We start from the raw sequence: 11,486 nt of genomic DNA, 5'->3' as shown, positions 1-11,486 counted from the left end.
TCGATCTCGGTCCGAATACTGTTCGGGCCCCCTCGCTCCGGATACAGTTCGGGAGTCCGTTGACTTCAAAAAAAGGATAAGAAGAAGAGAAGAGTGACTAACTCATGTCCTCTTTGGGCTATGTCGCTGTTCCTCGGTGCTTGATGATTTTCGATGGCACCAACTATGCCGAGTTTGCGGGCTTCATGCGTATTCACATGCGCGGTCTTCTGCTGTGAGGAGTTCTCTCTAGCGAGGTACCCTGTCCACCCTGCCCTGTTGCTGCGGTGGCTCCTGTTCCGCCAGTACCACCGGTGCTTGCTGCTGAGGCTTCTCAGGCTGATCGGGATGCAACCAAGACTCTTGATGATGCTGCCGTTGCTGCCTACGATCAGCAGGTATATGCATATTCCGATGCTCTTTCTGTCTACCGGGATGATCTGTCTGCTTACACTCAGTGGTGCAATGATGATGCTCGTGCTGCTGTTGTTCTCACTGCGAGTGTCCTCCCTCAGTTTGCTTCGGAGTTCATGGGCCTCGGCACTGCTGCAGCGATGTGGTCTTATCTTTGTCAGCGCTATCAGCCCTCTGGTGATGCTCTATACCTCTCTGTAGTGCATCAGGAGCATGCTCTTCAGCAGGGTGACTCGTCTGTTGATGAGTTCTACTCACAGTGCTCTGCCATCTGGCGTCAGCTTGACTCACTACAGACAGTTGTTTGTGGCACTTGCCGTTGTTGCCAGACTACGAGGTCTGACTTGGAGTTTCAGATGGTTCATGAGTTCTTATCTCGCCTCCGGTCTGAGTTTGAGCCTCGACGTGCTCACTTGCTTGCTCGTGGTCGTGTTCCTATTTCGGAGGTGCTTGCAGAGCTTCATGCTGAGGAGACATGTCTCCAGTCTGCTGGTCTGCTTGTGGTTCCTACTGTTCTTGCTGCCCGAGCTCCTGTGTCTTCTGCTCCACCGCTCCTGCCCACACCTCCAGGGGGGCGGGTTACCCTCCTTCAGGAGAGGGTCGGTCGCGCTCGCACACCTTCTGTGGCTACTGCAACCGGCCAGGTCACCCAGAGTCGGATTATCACAAGAAGCGAAGAGACCTGAAGCGCTCTTCTTCCAGTGGGACTCGTGCGCCTTCCTCGACTTCATCACTCACTGACCAGGATATTATGCGTCTCAAGCGCATGTTAGCTTCATCTGGTTCTTCTTCGACGGGTTCTGTTGCCGTTGTGACAGTTACCACCACTCCGCCCCCGCCGAAGCCTACTCAATCAGGTACATCCTCGTGGGTTCTGGATTCTAGAGCTAGCTTCTTTCCATATGTCTTCTGATTCTTCTGTTTTATCTTCTCTTTGACCACTTGATTCGCCTGTTAATGTTCTTACTGCCGATGGCACATCTCTTCCTGTTGCTAGTCGTGGTATTCTTTCCACTCCATCTTTTTCTATTCCGAGTGTTTCACATGTTCCTCGCCTTACCATGAATCTTTTTTCCGCTGCCCAACTTATTGATTCTGGTTGTCGTGGCATTCTTGATACCGACTCTTGCTCCATTCAGGATCGTCGCACCAAGGATTTGATTGGTGCTGGCCCCCGGCGCCGTGAGTCAGAGGGCCTTTGGGAGGTTGACTGGCTTTGTGTTCCTTCCGCTGCCACCACTTATGCCAGCTCTCATGCTCTTGCTGCCTCTTCGTCTGTGTCCTTCCAGCAGTGGCATCATCGCCTTGGTCACATCTGTGGCTCTCGCTTGTCTTCTTTAGTTCGCCAGGGCCTCTTAGGGTATGTATCTGGAGATGTCTCCTTACATTGTAATGGTTGCAGACTTGGCAAACAGACTCAGTTACCTTATCCTACTAGTAAGTCTGTATCTCAGCGTCCTTTTGACTTAGTGCATTCTGATGTATGGGGTCCCGCTCCCTTTGATTCGGAGGGTGGTCATCGCTACTATGTTTTGTTTATTGATGATTTCTCTCGCTACACTTAGCTCTACTTCATGAAATCTTGTAGCGAGGTTCTCCCTATATACAAACGTTTTGCTGCCATGGTTCACACCTAGTTTGCCACGCCCATTCGTACTTTTCGTGCTGACTCCGCTGGAGAGTATATCTCTCAGCTGTTGCGTGATTTTCTCGCGGAACAGGGTACTCTTGCCCAGTTCTCTTGTCCTGGTGCTCATGCTCAGAATGGCGTTGCCGAACGAAAGCATCGTCATTTGCTTGAGACGGCTCCTGCGCTAATGATTGTTGCTTCCCTTCCACCCCATTTTTGGTCTGAGATTGTTTCTGCATCCACCTATCTCATCAACATTCAGCCATCGACTGCTCTGCAGGGTGGTATTCCTATGGAGTATCTCACTGATCGCTCTCCTGACTACTTGGCTCTTCGTATGTTTGGCTGCGTGTGCTATGTTCTTCTTGCCCTCCCGAGAACGCACCAAACTGACTGCTCAGTCGATTGAGTGTGTTTTCCTTGGCTACAGTGATGAGCACAAGGGCTATCGATGTTGGGATCCTGTGGGTCGTCACTTGCGCATCTCGCGTGATGTGACTTTTGACGAGTCTCATTCTTACTACCCACGTTCTTCTTCCTCGAGTTTCTCTGTGGACGACCTTTCTTTCCTTCTCCTTCCCGATACATCCTGCTATGTGCCTCATGTGTCACCTCTTCCTCCGGCACCTCTCTTTCCTTCTCATTCACCACCATCCCCGTCTTCTCCATCCTCCTCCTCCACCTCTTCACCATCATCTCCAGTCCGTAGCCCTCTCTCACCGTTTCCTCTCCACTATACTCGTCGATCTCGTACTGAGGATGTCTCCTCTGACGAGCCTTCCACCTCTGGTGCACCTCCTCTCACGCCTCCCCTGGTTCACAACCTCCGTGCTCGGCCTTGCCCCCCGCCTGGTCTCTACTCCCCTGATCGTCACGGTCTCTCTATTATTACTGAGCCCACTTCCTATCGAACTGCCATGACTCAGCCTGAGTGGCAGCTTGCGATGGCCGAAGAGTTTGCTGCTCTTGAGTGCTCTGGCACATGGGATCTGGTTCCCCTTCCTTCTGGTGTCCATCCCATCACCTGCAAGTGGGTCTACAAGATTAAGACTCGCTCCGATGGTTCTCTTGAGCGCTACAAAGCTCGTCTTGTGGCCCGTGGTTTTCAGCAGGAGCAGGGGCGCGATTATGATGAGACATTCGCTCCTATGGCCCACATGACCACTGTCCGCACTCTTCTTGTTGTGGCCTCTGTTCGCCAGTGGTCTATCTCTCAACTTGATGTTCAGAGCGCTTTTCTCAATGGCGAGTTGCGCGAGGAGGTTTATATGCAGCCACCACCGGGGTACTATGCTCCTGATGGTATGGTCTGTAGGCTTTGCCGCTCCCTCTATGGTCTCAAACAGGCCCCTCGCGCCTGGCTTGAGCGCTTCGCCTCTGTAGTGATTGTCGCTGGTTTCTTGCCCAGTGATCATGATCCCGCGTTGTTTGTTCACTCGTCTCCTCGTGGTCGGACTATTCTCCTTCTCTATGTTAATGATATGATCATCACTGGTGATGACTCTGATTACATTGCCTTTGTTAAGGCTCGCCTTCGCGACCAGTTTCTCATGACTAATCTTGGTCCACTCCGCTATTTTCTTGGGATTTAGATCTCCTCCACCTCTGATGGCTTCTACATCTCCCAAGAAAAATATATTCAGGATCTTCTTGCTCGTGCTGCTCTAGGTGATGAGCGCATAGTTGTGACTCCCATGGAGCTCAGCGTTCAGCTTCGTGCCTCTGATGGTGACCCTCTTCCTAATCCCACTCGCTATTGTCACCTTGTTGGCAGTCTTATCTATCTTGCTGTTACGCATACTGACATCTCCTATCTTGTCCACATTCTGAGTTAGTTCGTTTCAGCCCCCACCTCTATCCACTATAGTCATCTCCTCCGTGTTCTACGATATCTTCGTGGCACGATCTCTCAGCGCCTTTTCTTTCCCTGCTCTAGCTCTCTTGAGCTCCAGGCCTACTCTGATGCTACATGGGCTAGTGATCCCTCTGATCGACGCTCACTGTCTGCTTATTGTGTCTTTCTTGGTGGCTCTCTTATTGCCTGGAAGACAAAGAAACAGACTGTAGTTTCTCGCTCGAGTACAGAGGCTGAGTTGCGAGCCACGGCTATGCTGACGGCTGAGGTGATCTGGTTACGATGGCTACTTGAGGATTTTGGTGTGTATGCTACTACCTCGACTCCCTTATTGTCAGACAGTACTGGTGCTATCAGTATTGCGCGTGACCCGGTGAAGCATGAGCTCACCAAGCACATTGGTATGGATGCCCACTTTGTGCGTGCTGCTGTGCAGGATCAGACTCTTGCTCTTCACTATGTGCCCTCCGAGTTACAGTTGACGGACTTCTTCACGAAGGCACAGACTCGAGCGCAGCATAGTTTTCTTCTCTCCAAACTCAGTGTTGTCAATCCACCATGAGTTTGAGGGGGGGTGTTAGATGTGTATAGCCCTTTTCGATTTATCCCCATTGTATAAGGGGTCTCTTGCACTTTACCATACACATGTATATGTATTGGCCCTTGGCCCTCCTGTAAATGCAGTTGCTGTTTATCCAATAAGAACCAGTGATGACAGAAAGGTTTTCTGTTTGAACTTTCGCAGCAGATGACATAAAACAACACTAAGGAAGGCGACAGTTATTGCTTTTCAGCGGGTTCCCCAGTCTAGTAAGTCTTGACAGCCACAAGGATCTTCTCAGGGTTGAGTGGCCCGGATTCATGATCCATGATCCGGCTCTTCCATTGCATGTCCACGGTGTCCCTGAAGATTGCTAGTAAGGTGGTGGCTTGTATCTTCACTAACATCTCCACAGTGTCCCTGAAGATCATCGTCCCTTCAGGCCGCAGAATCCGGTCCATCTCCAGGGGGATGTATGTTATATCACACCTGCAATCATTATCCAAAATAGATCAAACATTACAATTAGTTCATGGATAAGATGACAATCATTAGTGTCTCTACTTGCTACATCTGAACTTTCTTATAAAAGCAGAAAAGGGAATAAATCTTCGGTTATTTCCATTACTTATCCTGATAAAAGTTGAACACTTTGTTAGCATGGATGAGGTCATACGTCGTCAGATACGTCGAGAAAGCCTCAAACCATTCGTGGTATGTTCTGATGAACCCCCGCTCATAGATATATAACCCCAAGGGCGTCAGGGGCAGAACATGCAGGCACCACGTTCATCACCCAGAGTGGATACTTCATAAGCGCAGAGGCAATGTGTATATGTGGACTCAAGTAAGAGACAAATATGTGAACTTATAACTGATGTTATGTTAAGTGCTACAGACCCACACATTTGTTTATTTTTTCGATTACCAAAGCCCGGTGGCTTCTCCTCGTAACCGTTTGAGGAGAAGGCATACAGTCCTTGTAGTTATTATGAGTACTCCCTCCATCCGAAAATACTTGTCATCAAAATGGATAAAAGGGGATGTATCTAGATGTATCCCTTCTAGATACATCCCCTTTTATCCATTTTGATGACAAGAATTTCCAGACGGAGGGAGTACAAGATACTAGTCCTTTGCATATTGGGCGGAGAAAGCAAAAGAAGCAAAGAAGGAAAAAAAAGGCTGAAAAAGTGCATTGGTAATGTGCATTGTGCAAGGAACCATCATGGGAGATGCTTTGGGGAAAGAAGGGAAATGAGCAAAGTCATAGAAGAGGCTGTGAATCCCCCTCCCTCCCGCGATGCTCCCGCGGGCGTCCAGGGGGCAGCTCTAGCTGCGCCGCCGTCGGTCCCCCCTCCTCTCGCTCCTCCCTCGCTGTCGCCGGAGGGTGCGACCAGGCGAAATCCGCTCGTCGCTCGCAGCGGTAGGGACTTCTCGTCTCCGTGCGTGGGGGACTCGGCGTGGGTCGGACATCTCCGGCCAGATGCGGCGCTCAGCGCTGGGCGCAGCAGTTCGCCGGCATGCCGGCATGGGCCGACAACAGCGCCTGATGGTGATGTGACAGGCGGCGTGGTGGTGGTGTAGGCTCGAGGATGGTGGCGGCGGCTGCGGTGTGGCGGCACGTCCAGATCCGCCTCTGGCGCGGCGGATCGTGGGCGCCTTCCCTGCCATGGCTCGTGGGTGGGGGCCGCGGCAGCGGGTGGATGCGTGCGCCGCGGCTAGGCCGGGCCCTTGCAGCTGGTCACGACGCACGGCGCCGGAGACTCCCCTGGTGGCCATCCTTGGACGCGGCGGCGGGCTCTACTCCCTCCTCTCCGGTGACGGGCTTCTGCCATGGCCGTGGCCATGCTTGTGGTCGGGCCTATGGCAGGGTGGGGTGAAACGGTGGTTTCGAGGGGGGGGGGGGCAGTTGGATGTGAAGAAAATATGCCCTAGAGGCAATAATAAAGTTGTTATTTTATATTTCATTATATCATGACAAATGTTTATTATTCATGCTAGAATTGTATTAACCGGAAACTTGACACATGTGTGGATACATAGACAAAACACCGTGTCCCTAGTAAGCCTCTACTAGACTAGCTCATTAGTCAAAGATGATTAAGTTTCCTAACCATAGATATGTGTTGTCATTTGATGAATGTGATCGCATCATTAGGAGAATGATGTGATGGACAAGACCTATCCGTTAGCTTAGCATATTGATCGTTCAGTTTTATTGCTATTGTTTTCTTTATGTCAAATACATATGCCTTCGACTATGAGATTATGCAACTCCTGGATACCACAGGAATACCTTGCACTACTAGGAAAAGGCTATAGATGATATGGACACTAATGGCGCACCAGACATGTGGTGCGCCACTACTATATATCAGTGGCGCACCATGTGTGGGTGCGCCATTAGTGTGATAGACACTAATGGCGCACCACACCCATGGTGCGCCACTACTAACATATTTTTTTTTCCAAAAATACTAATGGCGCACCAGGGAACAGTGCGCCATTACTAGCTAAGCTAGTAATGGCGCACCACTCACCACGTGCGCCACTACTATCATTTTTTTGCAAAACTACTAATGGCGCACCACCAGCTGGTGTGCCATTAGTAACCAGGGTTACTAATGGCGCATTTGTAGGTGGTGCGCCATTAGTAACCTGGGACTAGCTAGATATTTTGGACAGCCACCTACACACTCACTTTCCCCACTTCAATCTCTCCACCTCCTCCTCCAGGCTTGTCTCGGCTGCCTCCTCCTCCTCACCTCATTTGCACCATAGATTCATCCAAATTAAGTGGTTAAATTACCTTTTTTTGATTGGTAAGTAAGGAGAAAGCTTTCTTTATGTTGTAGATCTACTTTTTTCTCCCTCCAACAACATGCACATGCACTTTTTATGGCTTAGCTAGATCTATGTATGTTTGTGGTGTTGCATATGTTTGTGGTGTTGCATATATGTTTGTGTTTGCAGGTACCGTTATTTGAAATGCGATAGTTGCCAATATTTTTCCGGCATGTTGATTCATTTCCGTTTCGGCGAGAATTTTGGCACTATGCATTCTTTTTGGTCCTATTTTTAGGGAAAGTCATGCCAAATTTTTTCTTGGTTCTAAAATATCGTTTTGCTATACCCCGCAGGTGACCATGGTCCGCATGATGACCGAAGGCATCGTGAATAGGTTTTTGAGCTCTGCGAAGGCCGAGATGCTTCAAAAGAACGAGATGGAGATAAGATGTCCGTGTCGAAGATGCAAGCTGAAGAGCCTTATTACGGACCCGGATTCCGGGCAGGTGCGGGACCACCTGCTCTTGCGTGGTTTCATGGATGGCTATCGGTGGCAAGGTGATGAAGATGACTATGAAGTCGTCCATGGGGGCCGGGCAAGAAATGAGGAAGGGCAGCAAGACAACCACCGCGGCGAGGGCGGGCGAGAAGACGAAGAATCTCCAGGACATGACCACGATGGTGATGCTGTACACAGCCATCATGTAGAAGATGCCATACATGATGATGAGGAAGATGAAGATGCCGAAGCAGACAACGATGGACCATCAATGGACTGGGTGCAGGACCCTCATATTCAAGAGCTGCTTCTCAAGCAGACGGATAACGCAAGAGCTACCGCCCGAGAGAAAGCCAAGTTGTATCAACTGGAGATAGACGTGGTTACTCCATTGTATGAAGGATGCAGGCCCGAGGATACCCGCCTGAAAGTAACGCTCATGGCTCTGGAGATGAAGGTAAAACACAAAATGACCGACGCATGCTTCGAGGAGAACTTGTCATTCTGGCACGAACGTCTTCCCAAGGGGAACAAGTGCCCGACCAGTTTCGAGGAGGCGAAGAAAATCGTGTGTCCTTTGGATTTACCGCATGTGAAATACCATGTGTGGATGAACAATTGCATCATTTATCGGGACGAGCACGCGGAGTCTACCATATGTCTGGTGTGCGGCGTCGCTCGATACAAGAAGAGGAAGAAAGCTCCTCGAAAAGTGGTGTGGTACTTTCCGATCACTCCTCGTCTACAGCGGTATTTCGCGGACCCTAAGCTAGCAAAGCTCCTGCGTTGGCACGCGGATAGGGAGGAGAAGAAGCGAGAAGATGACGGAAATGATCCGGAGATAAATAAAAAAGACAAGATGCTGAGTCACCCTAAGGATGTGAGCCAGTGGCAAGCGTTGAACTTCGAACACCCAGAATTTGGGGACGATCCAAGGAACATCCTGCTGGGCGCGAGCACCGATGGAGTCAATCTGTTGGGCAGGCAGAGAAGCACACATAGCACCTGGCCTGTGTTTGTATGGATGTACAACCTTCCCCCTGGTTGTGCATGAAGAGGAAGTACATTCACATGAGTATGCTAATTGAAGGGCCGAAACAACCAAGGAACGACATCAATCTGTATCTGGGGCTGCTGAAAGAGGAGCTAGACACGCTGTGGAAATGGCCAGCCAATACGTGGGACACCACAGAGAAAGAATATTTCCCTATGAGAGCCGCACTGCTCACGACAGTGCACGACTATCTCGGTTACGGATATGTCGCGGGGCAGGTGGTCCACGGATTTTCTGGATGCGTCAGGTGCATGGATGACACAATGTATCGCCAGCTAGATAGAGATCCCGGGTCTTCGGAAGCCGTGTTCATGGGACATCGAAGGTGGCTTTGCGACGATGACCCATGGAGAAAACGCAAGGATCTGTTCGATGGTGAAACCGAACCCCCAAGACACCCGCGTACGAGGAGCGGCGAGGAAATAGACGAGCTATTGAAAAATTGGAAAGATTGCCCACTACCGGGAAAGAAGCAAAAGGCCCCAGAGCCGGGAAATAAGCGAAAGGCGCCAGAGCCGCTGCTGAAGGTATGGAAAACAAGGTCTGTTTTCTGGGACTTGCCGTACTAGAAGATCCATCGTGTGCCTCACAGCCTTGATGTCATGCATATCATGAAGAACGTGTGCGAGAGTCTGCTTGGTACCCTGCTCAACATGCCAGAGAGGACCAAAGATGGTCCGAAAGCAAGGGCAGACTTGAAATCAATGGGCATCAGGGAGGAGCTTCACGCTAATGATGATGATGATGAGGTGAAGCAGGACACGGAAAGTCGTCATAAATGCAAAAAGGCCAAGAAGACTGGAAATGACTACCCTCCCGCGTGCTTCACTCTAAGTGAGGAGGAGATCGAGCAGTTTTTCACCTGCCTCGTAGGAGTAAAACTTCCTTATGGTTATGTGGGGAAGATAAGCATATACCTAGACCTAACGAAGCAGAAGTTCGGCAGGATGAAGTCTCACGACTGTCATGTGCTGATGACGCAGATACTTCCAGTTGCAATCCGTGGGATCATGGACGCGCACGTCCGTGAAATGCTATTTGGCCTATGCAACTTTTTCGACGTCATCTCTCGGAAGTCGGTTGGCGTGAGGCAACTCAGAAGGCTACAGGAAGAGATCGTGGTGATACTATGCGAGCTTGAGATGTACTTCCCTCCCGCATTCTTCGATGTTATGGTGCATCTGTTGGTCCATATCGTGGAGGATATCATCCAACTCGGGCCGACGTTCCTGCACAGCATGATGTCGTTCGAAAGAATGAATGGTGTCATCAAAGGATATGTTCGCAACATGTCACGTCCAGAGGGAAGCATAGCCAGGGGCTTTCTGACCGAAGAGTGCATCTCCTACTACACGAATTATCTAGGCATCGAGAACCCCGTTGGTCTGCTCATCAACAAGCACCTCGGCGGGCTCGCTGGATGGGGTCATCGCGAGGGTCGCCGCGAAATGCATGTCGACTTTGAGGGTCGACTCGCCGACTTTGAAAGAGCAAACCTAGTCGCGCTACAACAAATAGACGTGGTCGATCCTTGGGTGGTAGAGCACAAAACCTTTATTGATAAGACGTACAATGACCGAGGCCAATAGAGGACGGACGGAGATATAATCAAAGAGCACAACTCATGTTTCACGCGTTGGTTCAAGAAGAAGCTTCTGTCATACCCTTTACATGAGGATTCTTCCGCGGAAGAAAAACTCATATTCGCCTTGCCACAGGGCGCCGAGCACAACCTAATGACCTATGAGGCGTACGATATCAACGGCTACACATTCTACACCGAGGACAAGGACATGAAGAGCGATGGTTATCAGAACTCCGGGGTAACGATGGAATCCTACACCGGTAACGACAAGGACATATACTATGGAAGGATCGAGGAGATCTGGGAGCTGAGCTACGCTGGAGAGAAGGTCCTGATGTTCCGTATCAAATGGGCCAAGAGCGTCCTAAAGAAGACCGGTACTTGACCACCATGGTTATACCCGAAGCCAAATACAAGACCGCGGGCGCAAACGTCACCGCGAAAAATGACCCATGGGTACTGGCTTCCCAAGTGGACCAATGCTTCTTCATTACCGACCCGTCAAAGCACAGTCGTGTTGTCGTGAGGAGAGGCAAAAGGAATATCATCAGAATGGATGGAGTCGCCAATGAGCAAGACTTCGACAAGTACGGCGACCCGAAGATGGAACATGACGAAGACAATGAAGTGCCATACACCACAAGAAGAAGCACGACCACCCTACCTAAAGGACGTCCGTTCCACAGAAGAACTCCATTTGCTAAAAAGAAGGGCAAGAAGATTGTGAACAGATAGCTAGCTAAGATCGATTGTATTTAAATTGTAGCCTTCATTTCTCAATTGTATTTCGACATATTGAAATGATATTTCTTTTGTTCTAGTGTCCTCACAAATATTTATTTATGTTTATTATGGTATTGAATTTCTAATTCACAAAAAGTATTGAATTTGTTAATATTTTTTGAACTCGTGAATATTCAAATTTGATGATATTTTTTCATATTCAATATGAAAAAATAATGAATATTCATGAGGACACTCGATCTCGATCCCCCTCCATCTCAATCGCTATCCCCCCTCACCGCCGAGCACCCCCCGCACCCTCCCCCGCTCCACCGCCGTCGACGATCCCCCGCACCCTCCCCCGCTCCGCCGCCGACGACCCCCCGCACCCTCCCCCGCTCCACCGCCGCCGACGA

This window comes from Triticum dicoccoides, chromosome 7A, assembly GCF_002162155.2.
Source record: "Triticum dicoccoides isolate Atlit2015 ecotype Zavitan chromosome 7A, WEW_v2.0, whole genome shotgun sequence".
Lineage (NCBI taxonomy): Eukaryota > Viridiplantae > Streptophyta > Magnoliopsida > Poales > Poaceae > Triticum > Triticum dicoccoides.
This window is presented reverse-complemented; position numbering follows the sequence as displayed.